Genomic DNA, 21,212 nt, shown 5'->3' on the forward strand with positions numbered 1-21,212 from the left:
GGACACGGGCTCGTGCCCCGGTCCGGGAAGATCCCACATGCTGCGGAGCAACTAAGTCCATGTACCACAACTACTGAGCCTGTGCTCTAGAGCCGGCGAACCACAGCTACTGAGCGCATGTGCCCCAACTACTGAGCCTGCACTCTAGGGCCTGCGAGCCACAACTACTGAGCCTGTGTGCCACAACTACTGAAGCTCGCGCACCTAGAGCCCGTGCTCTGCAACAAGAGAAGTCACCGCAATAAGAAGCCCGCACGCCGCAACAAAGAGTAGCCCCTGCTCACCGCAACTAGAGAAAGCCCACGCACAGTAACGAAGACCCAATGCAGCCATAAATAAATAAATAAATTTAAAAAGAGAAAAGAAAAAAAATGATGGTCCAAGAAAATAAAATTGAGTCTTCTCAACCATAATTCTAAAAGAGTCATGTACCACAATGTTCATTGCTGCACTACTTACAATAGCCAGGACATGGAAGCAACCTAAGTGCCCATTGACAGATGAATGGATAAAGAAGATGTGGCACATATATACAATGGAATATTACTCAGCCATAAAAAGAAACGAAATTTGAGTTATTCATAGTGCGGTGGATGGACCTAGGGTCTGTCATACAGAGTGAAGTAAGTCAGAAAGATAAAAACAAATACCGTATGCTAACACAGATATATGGAATCTAAGAAAAAAAAAAGGTCATGAAGAACCTAGGGGCAAGACGGGAATAAAGACACAGATCTACTAGAGAATGGACTTGAGGATATGGGGAGGGGGAAGGGTAAGCTGGGGCAAAGTGAGAGAGTGGCATGGACATATATACACTACCAAACATAAAATAGCTAGCTAGTGGGAAGCAGCCACATAGCACAGGGAGATCAGCTGGGTGCTTTGTGACCACCTAGAGGGGTGAGATAGGGAGGGTGGGAGGGAGACTCAAGAGGGAGGAGATATGGGGATATATGTATACATATAGCTGATTCACTTTGTTATAAAGCAGAAACTAACACACCATTGCGAAGCAATTATACTCCAATAAAGATGTCAAAAAAAAAATTGAGTCTTCTCTCTTTTTCCCTTGGTCAGGCTAGCTAAAAGTTTGTCAGTTTTGTTGATCTTATCAAAGAACCAACTTTTAGTTTCATTGATTTTCTCTATTGTTTTTCAGTGTCTGTTTCATTGATTTCTGCTCTAGTCTTTAAATTTCGTCTCTCTGATTGCTTTGAGTTTAGTTCGCTCTTCTTTTTCTAGTTTCTTAAGATGGAAGATTTGGTTATTGATTTGAGATCCCTCCTCTTCCTCCTCCTCTGCCACTTCTTCTCCTTCTCCATCTTTGTCTCTTCCTTCTTCTTCTCCCCCTCCCCCCTTCTGTTTCTTCCTCTTCCTTTTGTTACATAAATTAACCCATTTATTACGGGTTAGCAATGTTTCAAATGGTAGAGCTTCTAGTGTTTTTTTAATTCCTTCAGTCTTCTGATGATGAACTTTACTGTGATGGTAGAAGTGGTGTTGTAGGTCCAGGCACCACCAGCTACTACTTTCACGCAGGAATTAGAGTGCCAAATCCTCACAGTTCATCTCTTTATCTTGCTTTTGCCATAGAAAAGCAAGTGAACTTAGAATGCAGGCTGATTTCAATTTTTTTTCACCAATTTCCCAAGGTAGGAACCATAAGGGTCTTGTGTTTACTGATGATTCTATCCTTCTTGGTGGATTTAGCCATGTTGCTGCAAACTGAGCCCAGAGAGCTTTTCTTCTTCTTTTTTTTTTTTTTTTTTTTTTGTGGTACGCGGGCTTCTCACTGTTGTGGCCTCTCCCGTTGCGGAGCACAGGCTCCGGACACGCAGGCTCAGCGGCCATGGCTCACGGGCCCAGCCGCTCCGCGGCATGTGGGATCTTCCCGGACCGGGGCACGAACCTGTGTCCCCTGCATCGGCAGGCAGACTCTCAACCACTGTGCCACCAGGGAAGCCCCCATCTTCTAATTTTCCTTGCAATTTCTTCTTTGATCCATTCATTATTTAAGAGTGTATTGTTTAATTTTCCTATATTTGTGAGTTTACATTTCCTTCTGTTAATATATTTCCATAACGTCAGAAAACATACTTTGTATGATTTCAATCCTTTTATATTGAGTCTTGTTTTATGGATTAGCATATGGCCCATCCTAGAGAACGTTCCACTTGTGCTGAGATAAATGTGTACTCTGCTGCTGTTGGATGAGTCATGTTTTTATTTTTTAATCAACTTTAAAGTACAGAGGTGCCTGGCATCAAACACATTTTCATCTCCTTTACCTTATCCATGGTCAAACTGGGAGAAGAATAATTTCAATCATTTGTTACTAGATATATAGAAAGATATAGATATATAGATGTACATAGGTATAGACTATTTTTGCAGCATGGGGACATATCATGTGACTTTGAGAACAAGGCTGTATGAAATCATAGCACCATGGATCTAAGGTTTCCCACTCTCACTTTATGATACAAATATCATGGCAAATCCTAGAAAACTAGAAGACTGGATTCTATGATTCCAGAGGTCCCCTCTAATGTTAAAATGGTAGGCAGATACTTAACTTCTCCAACTCTCACTCTGATCATCATTATTAACCAAGAACATAAGATGTTATCTTAAGGTTCTCGTGAAAATTAAATGATGCCTTTTTTCATTAAACAAGAAATGACATGAAAATGACTTAGTAGCGTGTTTGGTACATAATAACCATTATGTTAGTTGTTTTTAGATACAGATGCTATTTAGATACAGAACGTTAGTTAGGTTTTAGATATAGAACTGCTATTGCCACCAATAAAGAATGGTTTATCCGCTATTTTTCTTCCTCAAGTAAAACATACAGGGAACACTTTGTACTGCTTTAAGGTTTTTGAAACTCTGGCCTGAGCTTGTTTCCTTGCTCTACATGAAGGGAACAGAATATCTTATTTCTGGGTGGCAAAGAGTTTTTTTTTTTTAAACAATTCTATGAAATTTATTCTAGGGTACCTAAAAGCATTGGACCACTTGGTGAGGATGTTATAGAGAAAATAAGCATCTGATGGACACGGGCATGTCAGACTAGATAACAGTTTACATCCTTCCAACCTTGAGTCTGCTGAGACAGACAAGAGAGGTTATGAAATGAGTTATGAAAATTAGTATTAGCGTGAATAGTTTATGAAAATGAGTATTAGCGTGAAGTCATCTTGTGAATCTGATCATACTAATGAAAAAAGGACACACTAATCAATTTATTTCTTGGAACTATATTAAGGTTTTTAGCCTTCCATATTCAGTTTACTAAATCATTTCTGACAGTGTGTTATGGTAAGGTAGTCATAGGAAAGAGTTCATTCATTTCTACCCGAAAGCAATTTACTACCTCTCAAGTGCAGAATAAGGACTACAATATGTTGCTAAACTGATATCCATGCATCAATGGAAACAGGCCCTAGGAACTGAAAGTTTCATTTCCTCCCCAACATCTTGACAACATTCCCTGCTCCTAGAACCCTCATTCAAATATGGGGAGAGGATGGGACAGGCACCCTGTAAATTTACTCTTATTTAAGAGTTGAGAATTTGTAACTAAAGATAACGTCCTGAATTAATGTCTTGCTTCTTGTGCCCCCCAATTCAGTTTGACCTTTCACCCCAAAGGCTTCTTAAATTTATATAATTCTCAGGCATAAAATCCTGAGAACTTCTTAAAGGATTTAAATGATATCAGGATGTATAATTCTTGTAGCACCAATAAATGCTAAAAAATAAATATCTAAAGTCTAAATTATGAAAAAGAAACCTTTATAACACCATATTGCCCCACAAAATATCATTAAGCTTCCTGGGATTGGTTATAGTCTAAAATTCACACAGCCTCATAAAACCATTCTCTAAAATGAAGACCCAAGAGGACAGGGAAGTTTTGTTTTTTTTTCTTTCCTTATTTCTCCCCAAACCTTCAACGATGTCTAGGATAGAGTGAGTGCTCAATGGATATCTGTTGTATGCATGGAATGAATTCCCTCCTTTAACACACAAACATTTATCTACAAAGTATTTTAAATGCTTGCAAAATGTCCTGTATGCTTTATTTATGAATAACGTAATGATATCTTGACTTGAGAGAAAATATGATTACCTGTTGGTTCTCTGAGAGCAAATTTATAGACTTAAAGTGGGAAATTGCCAAATAAGAAATTATGGTAAAACTTTTTTCAAGTCAGCAATTCATTGTATTTTCTTTTAATGAATGCTATTTCCCTTAAAACTTGTAAGTTATAGCCATGCACTAATTTTTACCGAAGGTAGTGCTGCTGTGTTACATTGATGTTTCAATAGGGTTACCAGATAAAATACAAATAATTGCACAATAATTGGTACAAAAATATAAATATCGCATGGGGCATATGTGTATGAAAAAATTATTGTCTATCTGAAGTTCAAATTTAACTGGACATCCTGTATTTTTTTCCTGCTAAATTTGACACCCCAGCTCAAAGTAAATATCAGTGCTCTCATCTTAAACTGTTGTCACAATCAAATACAAGTTGCTTAATAAATAAATCCATAACTGACTATCTTATCATTATCTTTTCTCAGGAAAATAAACAAAACTAAGGAAGAAAATGGCTTCCCGAGTGACGGCAGTGGTGTGACTCTCCACGGGGCCTCTCCTTTGTAGTTCCCTGAGGTCAGCAGCGGCTCCGTGGGGCAGTGCTACACCCGGACCCAGAGTCCTACCCTCTATGATGAATGAATCCTATTACACGTTACAGGCCCTTATCGGTATGCTTTTCCGGATGGACCTAGAGACTGTCATACAGAGTGAAGTAAGTCAGAAAGAGAAAAACAAATATCGTATATTATCGCATATATGTGGAATCTAGAAAAATGGTACAGATGAACCGGTTTGCAGGGCAGAAATAGACACAGATGTAGAGAACAAATGTATGGACACCAACGGGGGACAGTGGGAGTGGGTAGTGGGATGAATTGGGAGACTGACATATATACACTAATACGTATCACATAGATAACTAATAAGAACCTGCTGTGTAAAAATAAATAAATCAAATAAAATTCAAAAAAAAAAAGACAAAAAACCAACAGAAGTTTCTTCCTGCTTTTGGAGGAGCGGCACTGGCCACATGAAAACGCTAGAATTCAGCAACAAAGAAATTGTCTTCTCTAAAGACCTTTCTTCCCTTAGCTTAACCTCACACAGAGGTTAACCCTCCACAGCGGCACACCTTTGACTCTTGACCTTTGCCTTCACAAGTATAAAAATGTGCCTTCAATATTTTGCTAAATTTTCCAAATCCTTTAAACAAGAGGCAGTCAGAGCCTCCACGGCGACTCCTGTCCTCAGCACACTTCTTTCCCTTGCCCTGGCCTCCTTCCTCCAAACTGCCACTAAACGAGCATTGAACACTGTATGTACAGAACTCTGGAGACCCGGGCTCTGTAGGTCCCAGTGTGCTACCTTTACAGCTTGACAGAGCAGCACGCTTTTCTTTTTTTTTTTGGCCGAGGCACGCGGCTTGTGGGATCTCAGTTCCCTGACCAGGGATTGAACCCGGGCCCTCAGCAGTGAGAGTGTGCAGTCCCAACATCTGGACTGCCAGGGTATTTCCGACAGAGCAGTATTCTAAGCTGATCATCCTTGGGTCAATAATTCAAGCCCCCTGAGCCTCAGTTTTCTCATCTATAAAATGGGGCTATGAATATCATGTGGCTCATAGAATCACATGAAATACTGGGCCAAGGAACATAGTAAATGCTAAGTAAACATCACTATTACTCATATAAGAAGAATGTATTTAAGAATATGCAAATATCCATAGAAATTTGCTTTTTAACAAGTATTCTCTCCTTTAATGTAACAAGAATTTTCAATAAGTTTTTTTTTTTCAGTAACTTTTAATGGTAACTAGAAATGGCTTAATAAAGTCAATACATATAAGTGGTATTAGAATAATATGGAACTTTAAATTTCATTGTTTGGAAGAACACTAAGCAGTTGGCTTCCCAGCACTTACAGGGAAATTACCAGAACTGTTCGGTGTCCTAGTCTCCATTGCTCTAGTGCCGAGGATGGAACATAGCCTGTCAGAATGTCGGATGTGAGAAATTGCACTGCAGGGCAAGGTGTGGGCAATCCAGAGTTGGCTCTGCCCAGCAGGTGAAGCACTGCTGTCATCACGCAGCCCTCACCTGGGCTGGAGTCTGAGGGAGAAAGGCATGCTGGGAACAATTTCATACTCTTCTTCAAGCACCTGCACTTCTTCAGATGGGGGAGAGTGCACTTTTGCGTGCCTCCACCATGGTGCTGACCACCAGCTTAATCTGAATGTACCACAGGCCACTGAGGAAATGCCTCTCTACCCTGTGGGGTGGCTGCCTTTCATCAGTACTCAGAAAGAAGGTGAAAGAGTTCTTGTTAGGAATAATATTGTTTGCGGTTTTTCTCCATTTTTCTCTCTCTCTCTCCAAGGGAGAAGAAGCTGAGTTAAGAACAGAAATCAGAATCTGGAATCTGCTCACCCAAAGAATAATGGATCTATTCTGCTCAAAAAATGCCTTGATTGTTGATGTGTTTACTTCAGCTCCTTCTCTGAAATTTGAGGACAAAGCAAAATTGGGAGCAAGGAGTCTGTGTGTGTGTGTGTGTGTGTGTGTGTAAGTGTGCACACATGTGTGCAGAGAGCTCCTTTCTCTAAGGGTTCAAGATGCCCCTGTAATGAGCCTGCCCACCCCACTGAGGCATCAAAACTCATTACTTTCCCCCAAAGCTACATTTAAGCCACCTTTAAAGTGGATAGCAGGACACCTGGGGCTCATTTAGTTCATTATCCTGGGCCTTTGTTTGCTCATCTATAAAGTGAAGACACTGGATTAGACACAGTCTCAGACCTTTCCAGATCCAAAATGCTCTCTTGTGATGTTACTGAAACAGGGACAGTAGATTAGAATTTACTCACAAGCAAAGCAAAGTCAACACTGTGTGTGTGTGTGTGTGTGTGCGTGCGTGCGCGTGCACACACGCGTGTGTAAATGTCTTATTAACACAAAGGACTTACTAAGCATTCATGATATTTTCCTTTGCCTCTTTCAAAAGTGGGAACCGGATTCGATGCAGTTTAGTACAATGGCTGTGGTAGTGGGTTTTAACTCCCATTCTTTGGAAAAGGTAGATGTCAATGTGTAGCACAGAGAGTTGAGGCTAGAAACTACTGAGGTGCTGAACCACTTCAGAAAAAATCTGGTGCTTTTTCCAGGTGATTTTCCACCCAATAAGATAGAAGGGCAGTGGAAATTTTCAAGCCATGTTTTTTTTTGCTCCACGCTCTTTCTCCATTATGAGTGAGGGCTTGGGATTTGATCAGACAAGCTGAGGTTCACAGCGCCGCACTGACATTTATGAAGTATTATTTAAAACCTGGGGCATTAGTGTGTGCAGTCCTTTCTGTGTAAGAATAAAAATAACAGCAGCCACCATGCATCAAGTACTTAGTTATGTTCTAGGCTGGATTCTAGGTAAATGTTTTACCAAATGTTATTTAATCTTCCTACATGTTGGTGAGAAAGGACCTATTACCATCATCCCTATTCGAACTTCATCCCAGTGAGAAAGGATCTATCACCCATCCCTACAGAGCAGTTGGGTAATTTGTCCAGGGCCTTAGTAGTAAGGGAAGAACCCAGGATTTGTACAATTCTGACCGTGAAAAACGTATTCTCAACTATTCCTGGATTCTGCCACTGGTCTCCATTTGGTCGCCAACCGTGTGACAGTTTCCTGGCTCTGTGGCCTCATTTGTATTCTTGTCTGCCTTCTCTTGTGGCCAAAAACACATCTGCAAAGGAATTCATTGGCCACAGAACTGAATTTCTCTGTGCAGAACCTAAGTGGGCCACTCCAGAAACATGGGAGTGCCCAGCGCTTCGCAAGCATCCTTCTTTGATGGGGCCAGCCCAGGTGTGGCAGGCATACACACGTCATGCTATTCAGAGAACACATTCCCCTTGGTCTCCCCAGAATTGTGGCAAGGGTCCAACTGCAATTCCAAGATTTCCCGTGAAACATTCAGCCGCCCAAACTAGGCCAATGACTCTTTCTCAGGTTTCTGTTGCTCGCAGATGAATCTTAATGCTCTCCGAGTGTATAAGAAGAGCAAATACTCCCTAAGTTCTGATAAAGGAATAGAACCTTTCCTTTTCCTTCTCTCAGGATAACTGGCATGGTTGAACTAAGGTAGGGGCCATGTGACAGCCCAGATGGCAAAACACAGTGTTTTGTGACCTGTGGGAAGCCTCTAGCTGATGGCTTCCCCCAGGATTCTAACTCACTTTGCCTTTTGGACAGGCTACACGCAGATTATAGAAAATTTAGAGCCTAGCACTAGTGGCATAAATGACATTTCTCAAACCCCCTCCCCGTCCAGGACTCGCTGGCTCTGGGTCTCCAGCATCTACCTGCCCTCGCCGCCTGGGAGGGAGCAGCTGCGGAGAAGGGCAAGGGTGCCAGGTACAGGGGAAAGCACCCATTCACAGCGCTGCCCAGGGTCCAGGTGCAGCAAGTGGAATACCAAGACTTCCCTGAAGCCCTTGCAAGACAATCTGTGCACCTGCATTCCGAAGGGAAGAAAAGCAAACAGTTCAAGGCCACTTCCTCGAACCAGGCATTTATCGACAGAATTGTAACCCCACTGGGGATGTTTCCTAGGCTGCTGACTTGTTGCAGGCAAGGAGCCACACCTGAGGAGACAAAGGGCAGTTTCTTTGCTTCCCGCTAGTCCAGGGGTGATCTGGTTCTGAGCACATCTGGAGGGTCATTGCCAGCACCACTGACCACCTAGAAGGTTTGCAAGGTGCTCTGTGGCCACTCTGTAGGGACCTACAGTGAGCCCTTCCAGACCATTATAGGTCATGGTAGATGTGATTCCCCTCTCTGGGCTCCTGTTGATTTAAGTAGACCTTTTAGAGCCTGGCATAGCGCCTATGATTGATGGAATTCACATATCATTTGCCTTTGTTGCTCTGCCCCGATTGAGCCACGTCCTCAGTGACTGAGCTCCCGTGAGACTCAACGTTTGAGCAGAATGTCCTTCACGGCTCTCTTCCAGGTGCGGAGCCTTCTACAGGCTGTGTCTGAGTCGTACAGCCCATAGGCCAACACACTCAGAAGTGATGGAAGGCCGAGTATTGCTAATATCTGTAATAATATCCATGCACCAGAGAAAATCCAGTTTCTGTGGAAGGTTGTATTAGTCCATATCCCAGGATGAAGCAGGGTTGGGGCCTGGGGGAGATGGGTGTCACCCTCTGCCAGTGGTGGGTGACAGGCAAGCTCAGAACTCAAGGCAGGGTGTGGTTTAAAACCTTGAAAAAAAATGAATTGGATAAGCATTCACATTGGATGGCTTAGTTATATAGCTTCCCAAGGCAGGAAATAAGACTAAACTATGTCTTCCAGCTGCATGATTCTATGAAAAGATCTACACAGAAGACAGTTCTGTCTACTTTCTAATCTCAAGTAACACTTAAAAACACTTCATTAAGTACATTTTACAAAGGTATTTCCTTCCTCTTCCATATTGTCTCTTTCTTTCTTTTTTCTGCCTGATCTTGCTACCAGTGTTAAAGATGCCAACTGCTCTTTTTCAGGAGGAACTTAACTAAATTCTTTTAAATCTTAGTATCTATTTTTCTTGGTTCTAAACTTTTCTTCTTTGCCATGTCTGGATTTTTCAGTCCTTTTCCTTATACCGAGTGTTCAAATGCCTCCAGGAGACCAGCAATAACAAAGATAACAATAACTATCTTATGCCCCAAGCTGTGGCTTTCTTAACCTCAGCCCTTATTTCTGGCTTTCATTTGATTTCAAAGAGCGTTTCACTACTTAATAGATCAGTCACATCTTGCCTGTCCCTCCATCTCTCTTGGTTTTCTCCTGAGAGCTGGCTTTGCTTAGCATTCTTGGAGAAAGCTTGGTCTGCCTCATCAGATGGGTGAATGGCTTTCACAATTTGGAGGCACTGAGGATGGACAGATGGGAGGAAGTAATTTCCGTTACTCACATTAGATTGAACCACGTGAAACTGCCAATACTGGACCATTTTTTGACCTATAAACATAACTTCATAAGTTTAAACTAATATAGGAGTTTCGGGCTCATATTTATGCAGTGAATCAGTTTTCCTATAAATTCTATTCAGCCAGAGAGAATCAGATGGTCTTGCTCACTGAAGGCTCCCTTCATGCTGAATTCCACGTTTTTCTGAAGGTGATAATAGCTAGCATTTATTGGACAGTCCTGCATCTTCTCATGTGATCCTTACATCAATTCAGTGAGGTAGGATATATGACTCCCATTTTACAGATCTGAACACTGAGGCTCAGAGAGGCTGCGTGAAGGCAGGTCTGCCTCACTCTACCCCCATGCACTTTTCCCTCTACCACACAGCCTCATCTTTGCATTAACCTCTCTTCTTTTTTTGGCCGTGCCTCACAGTTTGCGGGATTTCACTTCCCTGACCAGGGATTGAACCCAGGCCCGGCAGTGAAAGCACCGAGTCCTAACCACAGGACCATCAGAATTCCCCAACCTCTCACCTTTTTAAAGCTCTTCCTGATATTATTCCTTTTGAAGTGATTTTGCCTAAAACAAATATGGGCAACTTTTCCACCACCTGATCTTCATTGGGCTGTAATTGTCCAAGATATGATGGTGATGCCTCCCTGTTGATAGGGAAACTGTAGGAACAGTGCCACTTATTTACCAATCTCTGGTCCCTCATTTACTCAAGTATTGATAGAAATACTTCGGCATTATACATTTTTGAAGTTGTAGGCAGATGACCGATTTGTACGTGTTACAAACAAACTGGGAACCCAGAGCATGAATGTATCATGTTTGTAGATGCCATCAAATAAAATCTAAGAAATTAAATTAATCTGACACATGCTTAATGAAGTACATAATCATTATTATGTTCCATGGTAATTAGGCACAAATGGGATGCGTTCCACGTAAATAATTGTAATTGGTTTGACTGTGCATAGATTTTTAGGCTTTTATTTTCTGATCACATTTAGTTTTGTAAGATCTATAAAGGGTGTCAGTGTGGACCTGTGTTCCCAGATTCCATGTGTCATCACCACCACCACCACCATCATCAGCAGCAGGTGCACTGACCAGCAGAGGTGTGGGTCTTGCTCCCCTTCCCTCAATAGTTAGGATTTCCTTGTCCCCTCCTTCCCCAACCCTAGCCTAGGATAATTGCTTCTTGGGTTGTAGGAATGCCCCTTGTACCTCTCCTCCTGCTGTGCTTCTCCCAGACTCACGTTCCTTCAGCAGCTGCTAGAGCTGTACTTTTCTGTCTCCTTGGGTGTCCTGGATGCTGAAGGCTTGAAGTGACTAATCTCTGGGCTTCACTGTTGTGGATGAGAGTGAGGCTGGGTTTAACGTGAAAGAGGATGAGACAGACGCAAGAAGGCGAAAGAAAGTTTTAGGCCTGGGCTGCTGACTGAGTGTGGGATTTCCATGCTGCCAGTGACCCTATTCCTATTGGTTGAAACCAAGGGGAACTTATTGGATCCCATAACTGAAATATCAGGGGTAGATTCCAGGGCTGAGGAATATCTTTAGGGATCTGTGTTTCTCTTTCCCTAAGCTTTGCTTTTCTCTGTGTTGATTTAATCTTAGGCAGGCATATCTTCATGGTGGGAAGATGGCCACCAGCAGCTCCAGGCTTAAATCAACCATCTCAGAAACAGGAGGAAAAAAGCACCTCTTTTTTCAGTAGTTCCAGCAAAATTCCTGAGATCAACTGTGATTTGCCTGGCCCTTACCTGAACTAAACAGAGTGGCCATGGGCATGTGATGCTCTCGTGAATGGCTAGGCCTCCATCACAGGAGAAACTTTGGATCTGGAGGTGGATTCAATCCCACTAGACCACATAGACAGATAGTGGGCAATAGTGGGCTGCAAAGGAAAATTGGATGCTGTTATCAGAAAAGGGATTACAGAGTTGGGCAGATTATAGAAATTACAGAGGTCCACTCTAGCTGGTGAAACAGAGGGCAGAGAGAGCACAGGTAAAGTGGCCTCTGAGCCCCCGTATCTCAGAGAGTTGGCTCAGAGAAGAGGAAGTATGAGGATTAAGGTAAGTAGAAGAAATGGGAGTAGATATGATCTCAGTGACCTATTCTACCTATTAAGTAGGTCTTTCAAGACCTTAAAATGAACAAAAGTTTTACTTTTCTGTCCTTTAAAACATCTCCCTACACTGCATGCTGTTATCTGAAATGTCTTTAATCATGGACAACCCTTTATTCTAAAAACAGGGAAAACAGATTTAAGCGCAAATGCCCTGGGAAAGGCAATACAGAGGTATGAATGTGTTGCAGCCAAGGTAGAAATGAAAATATCTTATCATGTCTTGTTTTGATAAGGAAAGAGAACAGGGAAAAGAAAAGAACAGGGAAAGAAATGCCATTAGAAGAGAAAAGAAAGAAGAACTGTAGATGATTAAAGAGAGAAGACAGTCAAAACTCACTTCCCAAATTTGTCAATGTCAACTCAGTTGATCCAACACAAGTAGTGGCCACAAGACTGACCTCAGTGGAAATTCTATAATAGCATGTTTTTACTATTGATCTCTTTGCTTTTAAAGCTTCTTACTTTATTGAATGAGAATGGAACTTTCCAAATTTAGTATTTGCTCTTAGTTGGGAAGTCTCTATAGCCTGGACAATCTTGGCCCAGTTAGGTCATAATTCAAACTAGTGAGAAGAATGCAAGATAAAACATGTCACAGGAGAAATTCACTGGCGCTCAGCCACATCCAGAGCCTTGGCATGCCTTAGTAAAGTTCAGCTTTTCTCCCCCTTCTCTGATATAATCTGCGTTTTGCTAAACAGGACTTAAACAAACTTGAACTTTATTCCAGAAAACTAAAGAGAAAGCTTTGATACCCTTGAAGGCCCTTACATTTCAGAAATTCAGGTTTATTCAATATTTAAAAGACACTGAAAACTGGTACACTGTGTTCCCCTCAGTGTGACACCATCTTAATTGTACTTTCAGTGAACGAATGAGTGTCTGGGAGGCTGATCCTCCCAGTGACCTGGCTCCCAGACCTGACCACATGGGTTAGACCATCACTTGAAGATATTCTGAAGATTTCCCAGTAGGGGTTAGTAATGTGAGGACCACAGTCCACAGTAATGTGACACCACAGTCCAAGCGTTTTTATGATATTCACTCGTGCACGTGAGAAATATTTCAAAGAACTTCAGCATGGGCCCAATGATATTCTAAAAGCACCAATAAAGAGAATCAACACTACAAAATGTTGTCCTAATTATCCTGGGCTCTTATCAAAAATACTAATATTCTGGTCAAGTATAATGACAGGAAAATGTCAGGAATGGTAGGGGGTAGGATTGTGTAAAGAAAAAGGCAGTCTGGAGGACAAGATGCCTTTTCATCTCTTTGGTACAACATATTGAAATCTATAATAGTAATTTTAAATTTAATTCCCAATTCTTAACTTGGAGAGAGAAGGGAAATTCTTACCATATATCTGGGCATCAAAGACAAAAAGCTAAGGGTGTTGGTTGTAATCATAGATAAAAATGAACATGCACTGAAACTTAGACTTTGCTCACAGAATTCATGATTATTATTTGCATTCACAGTTGCTACACAACACACGTATGCAGGCAGGACAGAAATCAAATCACCCTCTGGTTATATATTAAAGGAAGTAGCATCTCCAACTCCTATTTCCCCATGTGCAATACTCATTACGCTTGTTTCTAGGTTCCTATTTTCAGTTGTTCTCCGAATCCAATGGCTTTATCAGTAACAATTATCTATGTCTCTGAGGCTAATCAGCTTAAAAAGAAACATTCACCTGAAAGCCTTCTCTTTAAGTTTACTCTGGACAATGGCAAAGGCTACCACTAGCTACTGTGAGGACCTCCATGGGGGCCCCATCCAGACAGATGCATCAGACAGGCCTGGAGACTCCTGTGGAGGGGGGCCCCTCCCTCTAACCATTTCACTGCCTTTTACCCTCAAATCAACAGGAAAGGAAAACAGCAACAAAAATCAGGTTAAGGGCTCTAAGCTTGAGACTGTGAGGCATTTGAAATCAGGTAGGATTGGGTAGGATCACACCTTTACACACGGATGGCCAGATGGCTGTGTTTGCCCAACGTTAGTCATCCATCATAGGGCTGCCCTGCCACTTACTCCACCTTCTCCCTGGGTCAACACCAGCGGTTCCCTCCCTCCTCCTTCCCTGCCTGCTATTAGCTCAAAGTATAAAATGCTTCTCAAATTATGGATTATATCAGGTGACCTGACATAATTAACCCAAATAATCCATTGAAACTGACCTAGTATCTGTTTGTTTTGCACAGTAAAATGGAAAAGGTGCACACTGTGGGAGATTTGGCCACTTCCAGTTAACTGCCTCTCTGCTACCCTAAAGGCTGGAAGGTGAAATCTCTGAGAAATTTCTCTGGTCTTTGTTAGGTAGCCAGGCTTGGATGTAAATGATTTGGGCAACATGTATGTTGGCATTTAGAAGCATAGACTCTGGGGCCAGGTGCTGAGAACCAGGTGAGAAATCATAATCTGATTGCTACCAGGACATTTTTCTGATGGTTCGACCAGGGTGTGTGTGTGTGTGTGTGTGTGTGTGTGTGTGTGTGTGTGTGTGTGTGTGTGTGTGTGTGTGTGTGTGTGTGTGTGTGTGTGTGTGTGTGTGTGTGTGTGTGTGTGTGTGTGTGTGTGTGTGTGTGTGTGTGTATCCTGTGTATGTCTGTGTCAGCTCTAGGATTGGCGTGGAATTTGCCGAGAGGTAGGAAATTACAGAACTAAACTATCATTCTTGAGGTACACACCCGTGGCAGGTAAGAAATAAAGCGGTGGGGGGTGGGGGGATTTTTCTAAGCTGGGAGGTTGTTCTTGTTTCATGTGAAGATGAATATGTAGTTCAATCCCTTCCCATGGTTTTTGTATTTTTAATTATACTGAGTTTTAAATAGTCAGTTTGAAGACACCTGTGTGTTGTTTCTTTTTACATCTCTAACCTAGGAGACTGTGTTTCTGGGATTGGGACAGGCTCGAGCATGACTCCCATGATCCTCTGCTGCAGGGATGCTCATCTCACAGGCACATCCCAGGGCTGCCCTGTCACTTATTCAGCTTTCTCAAAGTGATTAAAAAGCACACTTGACACACGTGCCCTCTTCAGAGATCAAGTTATAATTAAATCCAGGAAAACTCTCTGACAGCTGGAGCCCAGGTTTTGAGTTTGGTATGTGTTCTTGCAAAAGCCCACAGCTATAGCTGATGTGTCGCTGCCACATGCCCGGTGTGGGTGACCCTGGAATGTTTGTTCTGCCTACAGTCTATTTTGCTTGGTGAAAATGAAAGCCCACTAGTAAAGTAAATTTGCTTTGAATACAGATTTAATCATTTTCTCACAAAACTGAAGCTCTCCGTGTTCCAGACAGGACAAAAGGTTAGTTTGATATTGTGCCAACAAACAAGGAACCATAACTAAGTAGTTGAGAATAGGTAAACACAAATGGCTTGGGAGAGGGGGAAGTGTCTGGTGTGATGCCAGTGTGGGGACCAGATTTAACAGCTTCATCAAAGGGAATGTGTTAAATGCTCATTAACTGAATTTACAAATGATCCCCAACTGGGGGGTGTTGCAAACAACAGAGGAATAAACACACACACACACACACACACACACACTAATTACATGCACACGTGCATACAAAGCAGGAAATGAAGGAGCATTCTGCTTGGAAAATAAATCCAAGATAAAATAGTTTTAAATATAGACATTCAAAGAAAGCATTAACATAGATTTCATATAGGATTAAGGGAACAACTTGTCAATAGTAAGCTGCTGTCTCTGGTGAAGGTTATTGGGCCACTGCAAAGGGTAGGAGGGGAGACCGTGCCCATGGTGGCAGGGGGCGTGCACACCCCCAAAGGAGCCTGGAAAAGACCTGAAACACACTCAGAAGGAAAGCAGGGGCCACTGGACACCAACGGAGGCAGAGTAGAATGCTTGATGGTAACAGGCCACCAGCTTCTAAATATTTGTTCCTGAAATCCCTAATTTACTAGGGCTTCAGGAGCCACTGACCCAGGCCACACTGTGGGTCTTGGTGGTGGAGGAAGGGCCACAGTGGATCACACTGGCACCCCACCATCACCCTACAGATGCTTAAGAAGCCATTAGGAACAGACTTCTTAGGGTATTGTTTTGAGTGGTGCAGAGGCATCTTGAGGAAAAAAAAGTGCACTCTAGATCTTCAGCCGCATCCTGATGGCATCAGAGACTCAGAGTGAGAACAGCACCTCTACTCGCGCCCCAGCCCTGAAATCTGACCCTCTAGGCTTCCCCTGCTGACTCCTGGGGCAGCACGTGGAGGGAAGGCAGGGTGGGTCAGCAGACTGGCCGATGGGACACCTGGGCTGCAGTTCTGCTTCTGCTGCTAAATATTTGTGTGACTGGGGGCAAGTCTCTGGACCTCTCTCTCTGGGTCTTAGTTTCCTAATAAGATCAGATTTTCTTACTGGAGAATCCATGAATTAGCTTCAGGGAGATCTCAACTCCCTTGTTTGTAAACATTTTATGTGAATGTGCATATGTGCTTTTTTAAAGAGAAAGAACACATCCTTTAGGAAAGAATCATATTTTAAAAGATGTTCATGACGTAAGAAAGTTAACAACCACTGACTATCACTGGATTATTCCTAAATTTAACTGGCGCTAAACTTCAATCCTTACCCCATACAATCCCTTCCATCTCTAACCCATATAAACAACCAGAGGTTCAGGTAACAGAGCAAGAATCTGAGGCACCTGCCTATCATAGGTCACCAAACCTATAATCCAGACATCTTAGGTGTGTTTGGACTGAAAACCACTGGAGCCTCTTGGCTCAATTGGTTAGAACGTAGGAAAAGTAAGTTCAGGGTTGCAGGTGTGATTCATGCTTACACCGTTTCTTCACTTGAAAAGTAGAGAAAGGGGGAAATACTTCTACCAGAATTACCATAGGAAGCCCTACTCAGGCATCTTGGAACTTAAGGAAAATAGTGGAAAAGAGAAAAATATATAGCGTCTCGTGGCTTTTTGAAAAACAAATGTAATGTCATACCACGTCCTCAGCCAAACCTTGTCAAGGGTCCTCTGGCTACCACCCTGTGAAATGGCTTTTCTTGGCCCCGCAAACACCCAGAGGCCACAATGTAAAGTAATACAAACATGGTAGGGTGCTAGGTGCTTATCTCCTTTAGCCCATGTCACAACTGTAGCAGGTGGATAGTGTTAGCTTCATCCTCATTTTCCAGGTAAAAAGGGGGACTTTGGAAATGGGGAGGCAACTTTTCTAAGGCCACAGATGGCAGGTGTTGGAGGCTGGATTCAAATGCAGGCAGTCCCACTTCAGACCTTACCTACTGGTTCAACAACTGTGTGGGATTCCCATGAGGGCGTGAGGGGAGAGGTGAGAAGGGCCGGAGCGGGAGAAGGAGGTGGCATCACGTATGTTCCGGTGCGCGTACGTTCCTGCTCCTGTGGGCACCCCATAAGTACAGTATGGATTGGGTACAGGGCTGCTTGAATTTTACCTCCTAACTACTTCCTTAGACAATTACTCCAGCATATTATGTTTCAAGGGCAAACAAGTCAATCTCTCCCTCTCCCTCCCTGTGTCCTTACCCCTCTCTCTTATCCTCTCTTATTCTCTAACCAAAAGACCCTATATTCTTTTTTTTTAAAAAAACACCTTTTATTTCTATATCTGTAAAAGATGCTAAGTGACCTGAGTTCTTTTTGTTTGTTTGGCCTCACCATACGGCTTGCAGCATCTTAGTTCCCTGACCAGGGATCGAACCCATGCCCCCTGCAGTGGAAGTGCGGAGACCTAACTGCTGGACTGCCAGGGAATTCCTGACCCTATATTCTTGAAGTTCTGTTGCTTAAAAAGTCTGTGAGGGACTTCCCTGGTGGCGCAATGGTTAAGAATCTGCCTGCCAATGCAGGGGACACGGGTTCGAGCCCTGGTCCGGGAAGATCCCACATGCCGCGGAGCAACTAAGCCCGTGCACAACTACTGAGCCTGCACTCTAGAGACTGTGAGCCACAACTACTGAGCCCGTGTGCCACAGCTGCTGAAGCCCGCGCGCCTAGAGCCCGTACTCTGCAACAAGAGAAGCCACCACAATGAGAAGCCCGCGCGTTGCAATTTGGAGTAGCCCCCGCTCGCCGCAACTAGAGCAAGCTGGTGTGCAGCAACGAAGACCCAACGCAGCCAAAAATAAATAAATCTATTTAGAAAAAAAAGTCTGTGAGAATACAAATTCAGAATAATGGCTATGTTTGTAGGTGAGGGAGGGCATGTGAGAGGTGAGAAGTACAGAGTGCCTTTAGATGTATAAGTTTTATGCCTTCTTAAGCCGGACCATGGGTATGGACTTAATGGTTTGTATGTTTTCATCTGAAAAATGTGAATATTATTAAATATTAAACAATCTTTTTCACAGTCAGCCTGAATAAAGATTTACTTGGCCTTAAAAATGTTCATACCACTTGACTGAGCAGTTCCATTTCTGGGAATCTATTGTGAGGAAATAATCTGAAATGAGGGCAAAGATTTATATGCTAAAGGTTCATCACAACGTTATTTCTAATTTAAAAATCTTGAAATAATTTAAAAAGCCTAACAAAGAAGAATGATTGGGCAAATTATGCTGCATCTGTGAGCTGGAATATTATATATACTTCAAAAAAAAGATGCTTACGAAGTGTTTTTAACGGTGTAAGGAAACACATTTGATGAAATTTTAAGTGGAAAATCAGAATATGAAATCACGCATAAAATAAGATTTAAGAGCTCTGGAAGAGACTGAAAGAAAAAGACTTGAAAGAACAAGGCAAATAGTGGGCACCTTTGTGTTGTACAACTGTGGCCCTTTGGACTTGTTTCTAAGTTCTAATTTTATGCAACTGAGTATAAATTACTTTTATTTCATTTTTTTTTTTGGCCACGCTGCACAGCCTGTGGGATCTCAGTTCCCCGACCAGGGACTGAACATGGGCCACAGCAGTGAAAGCACAGAGTCCTAACCACTAGGCCACCAGGGAACTCCCAGTATGTATTACTTTTATAAAATGGAAAAAATAAAACTAAAAAATTATCTGCTTATTGGTTCTTGTCATCAAAGATCTTCTGATATGTTCCTGTATTGGCAATTGGGATGACTTTTGTTCCTTAGCCTAGATAATGTGTTCCTGCCGACAGAATAACTCACAGGGTTATGGACGGGCCTTTTGGAGTTCCTGGTCCCCAAACAATTCAGTGTCTCCTGTTTTGTGTCATCTATTCCAAGACTAGATGGAGATGAGGAAAGCCCAGTAGGAGACCCAGGTAGATGCACGTGCTTCTGACCCAGTAGGGAAGAACTATGGTCATGTGAGGTAAGGGTGTGAGGTTTCTCTGGCGTGTACACACACACACACACCCCCTCGCCTCCCCACAGTGTCCCTGCCCACATTCCACCTGGCCTGCGTGCCACGGGAGGAAGGTATGTGGCAGGAGTCCAGGGCCTCTGAGGCAGCTGTCTCAGGGCCCAGGTGGCCGCAGGGCAGCAGTCACAGCTGGCAGGTGGAGAGTGGGCGCGGGAGGGAGTGCGAGCTGCTCTGGGATCCTCTCTTCTTCATGGCCCCCTCCTCCTTCTTCAGTTCAGTCATTCACCCCAGAGGAAAGCGTCTGGCTAGTTTAACCAGCTGCGGACGGCTCAGAATAAGGAAGAAATAAACCTGGGCTGAGCTGCAGTCAAACTATAAGACTTGTGGAGTGGGGTCCCCAGAGAGAGCTGCGAAGCAGCTGGTTGAGTCTCTTCAGGTTTCCTTCCAGGGATACGTGAGTGTCCTTCCCTGCCCCCTGGATACATCTCTAGGTGTGTCCTTACCGCAGAGAAATGAGCTATGCTTAGAAGCAGAGGCTGCAGCTGGGGAGAGGGCTGGACATATTATAGATGGAGGAGAGGGCAAAAATGCAAAAGGCACCACCTGGGACTCCTTACCACAATCTTGATCAGATGTTAAAAATATATATATTATGTATATTTATTATATATATAATATATTTATATACTTTATTTATCTTATTTTATTTTTGGCCGTGTGGAATCTTAGTTCCCTGACCAGGGATCGAACCCGTGCCCCTTGCAGTGGAAGCGCAGAGTCCTAACCACTGGACCACCAGGGAATTCCTCAACATACCTTAAATACATATTTACATTTATTTAAACTATAAATGCTTTAAAGATGTTTGATATATATTTACATATTTTTAAAATATAAAGATGTTTTATATATGTATCTGTTTGATATGTGTATAGATACAAGCTTTTTAATCATCATCATATCAGGCTGAGGTTAATAAGCAAAATTTATTAAGTCAAGTAGTACTCAAGGCCTTACTCCCCTTCTTCCCCCCCCCACAGAGTTCCCTTCTTCACCTGCTCCTTCCCTGACATGACCACTCTTAGCTCTTTTGGTTATTTTATTTGTTTGTTGCTGGCATTGTCATTTTTCTAAATTATGTGCCTATCCTGCTATTTCTTAGATTCTTTTCCCCCCGCTACAGACATACAGATATTATCAATTGACTTCCTAATATGAAAGATGATGATTTAACATTCCACTCTGCCTCCTTACCCTACTCCTCCTTATTTTCCCTTTTTTTATCCTCCCAATGTAATGATTGTGTTACCTCGGGTCCTCTGAGAAGCAGAAAACAAGGCAGAATTAGAAATGAACGAGAGAAAGCGGTGGTTCCCGGGCAGATCTGACACCATGAAGGAGAGGGGCAAGGAAGGAAGTTTGGGTAGGAAGATACTTAGACTGCAGGGTAGTTCTGAGAAATTCAAGGCCAGGTTGATGATGAGACCCAGACTAAGACTGCCCAGTGAAGAAGTCTTGCACTGGGCAGCAATGGCTGGCCCTTGTCCCCCTGCTGTGCTCAGTCACTGGCTGGGAACCCAGGAGATCAAGCCTTCCCTGAAGACAACAGTGGGTTCCCAAGGGGGGGATATACCCCCGAAGCAGGTTGTCCTTTGATAGGAAGTCTGAGTGGTCCACATCCATGGCCACCT

General features: G+C 42.9%; 1 protein-coding gene across 2 annotated transcripts in view; it reads right to left on the bottom strand.

Annotated features, from left to right (window-relative positions):
• SASH1 (SAM and SH3 domain containing 1) overlaps nt 1–21,212 on the bottom strand; it is a 324,331-nt gene that overhangs the window by 217,613 nt on the left and 85,506 nt on the right. The window contains exon 1 of one of the 2 annotated variants that reach the window (XM_060168298.1): nt 11,318–11,328. The exons of the other annotated variant lie outside the window; for it this stretch is intronic. The gene's annotated coding sequence lies outside the window, so the exon portion shown is untranslated. Of the gene's footprint in view, nt 1–11,317; nt 11,329–21,212 lie in introns of those variants that run through there. 2 annotated transcript variants of the gene reach the window in all.

This window comes from Lagenorhynchus albirostris, chromosome 12, assembly GCF_949774975.1.
Source record: "Lagenorhynchus albirostris chromosome 12, mLagAlb1.1, whole genome shotgun sequence".
Lineage (NCBI taxonomy): Eukaryota > Metazoa > Chordata > Mammalia > Artiodactyla > Delphinidae > Lagenorhynchus > Lagenorhynchus albirostris.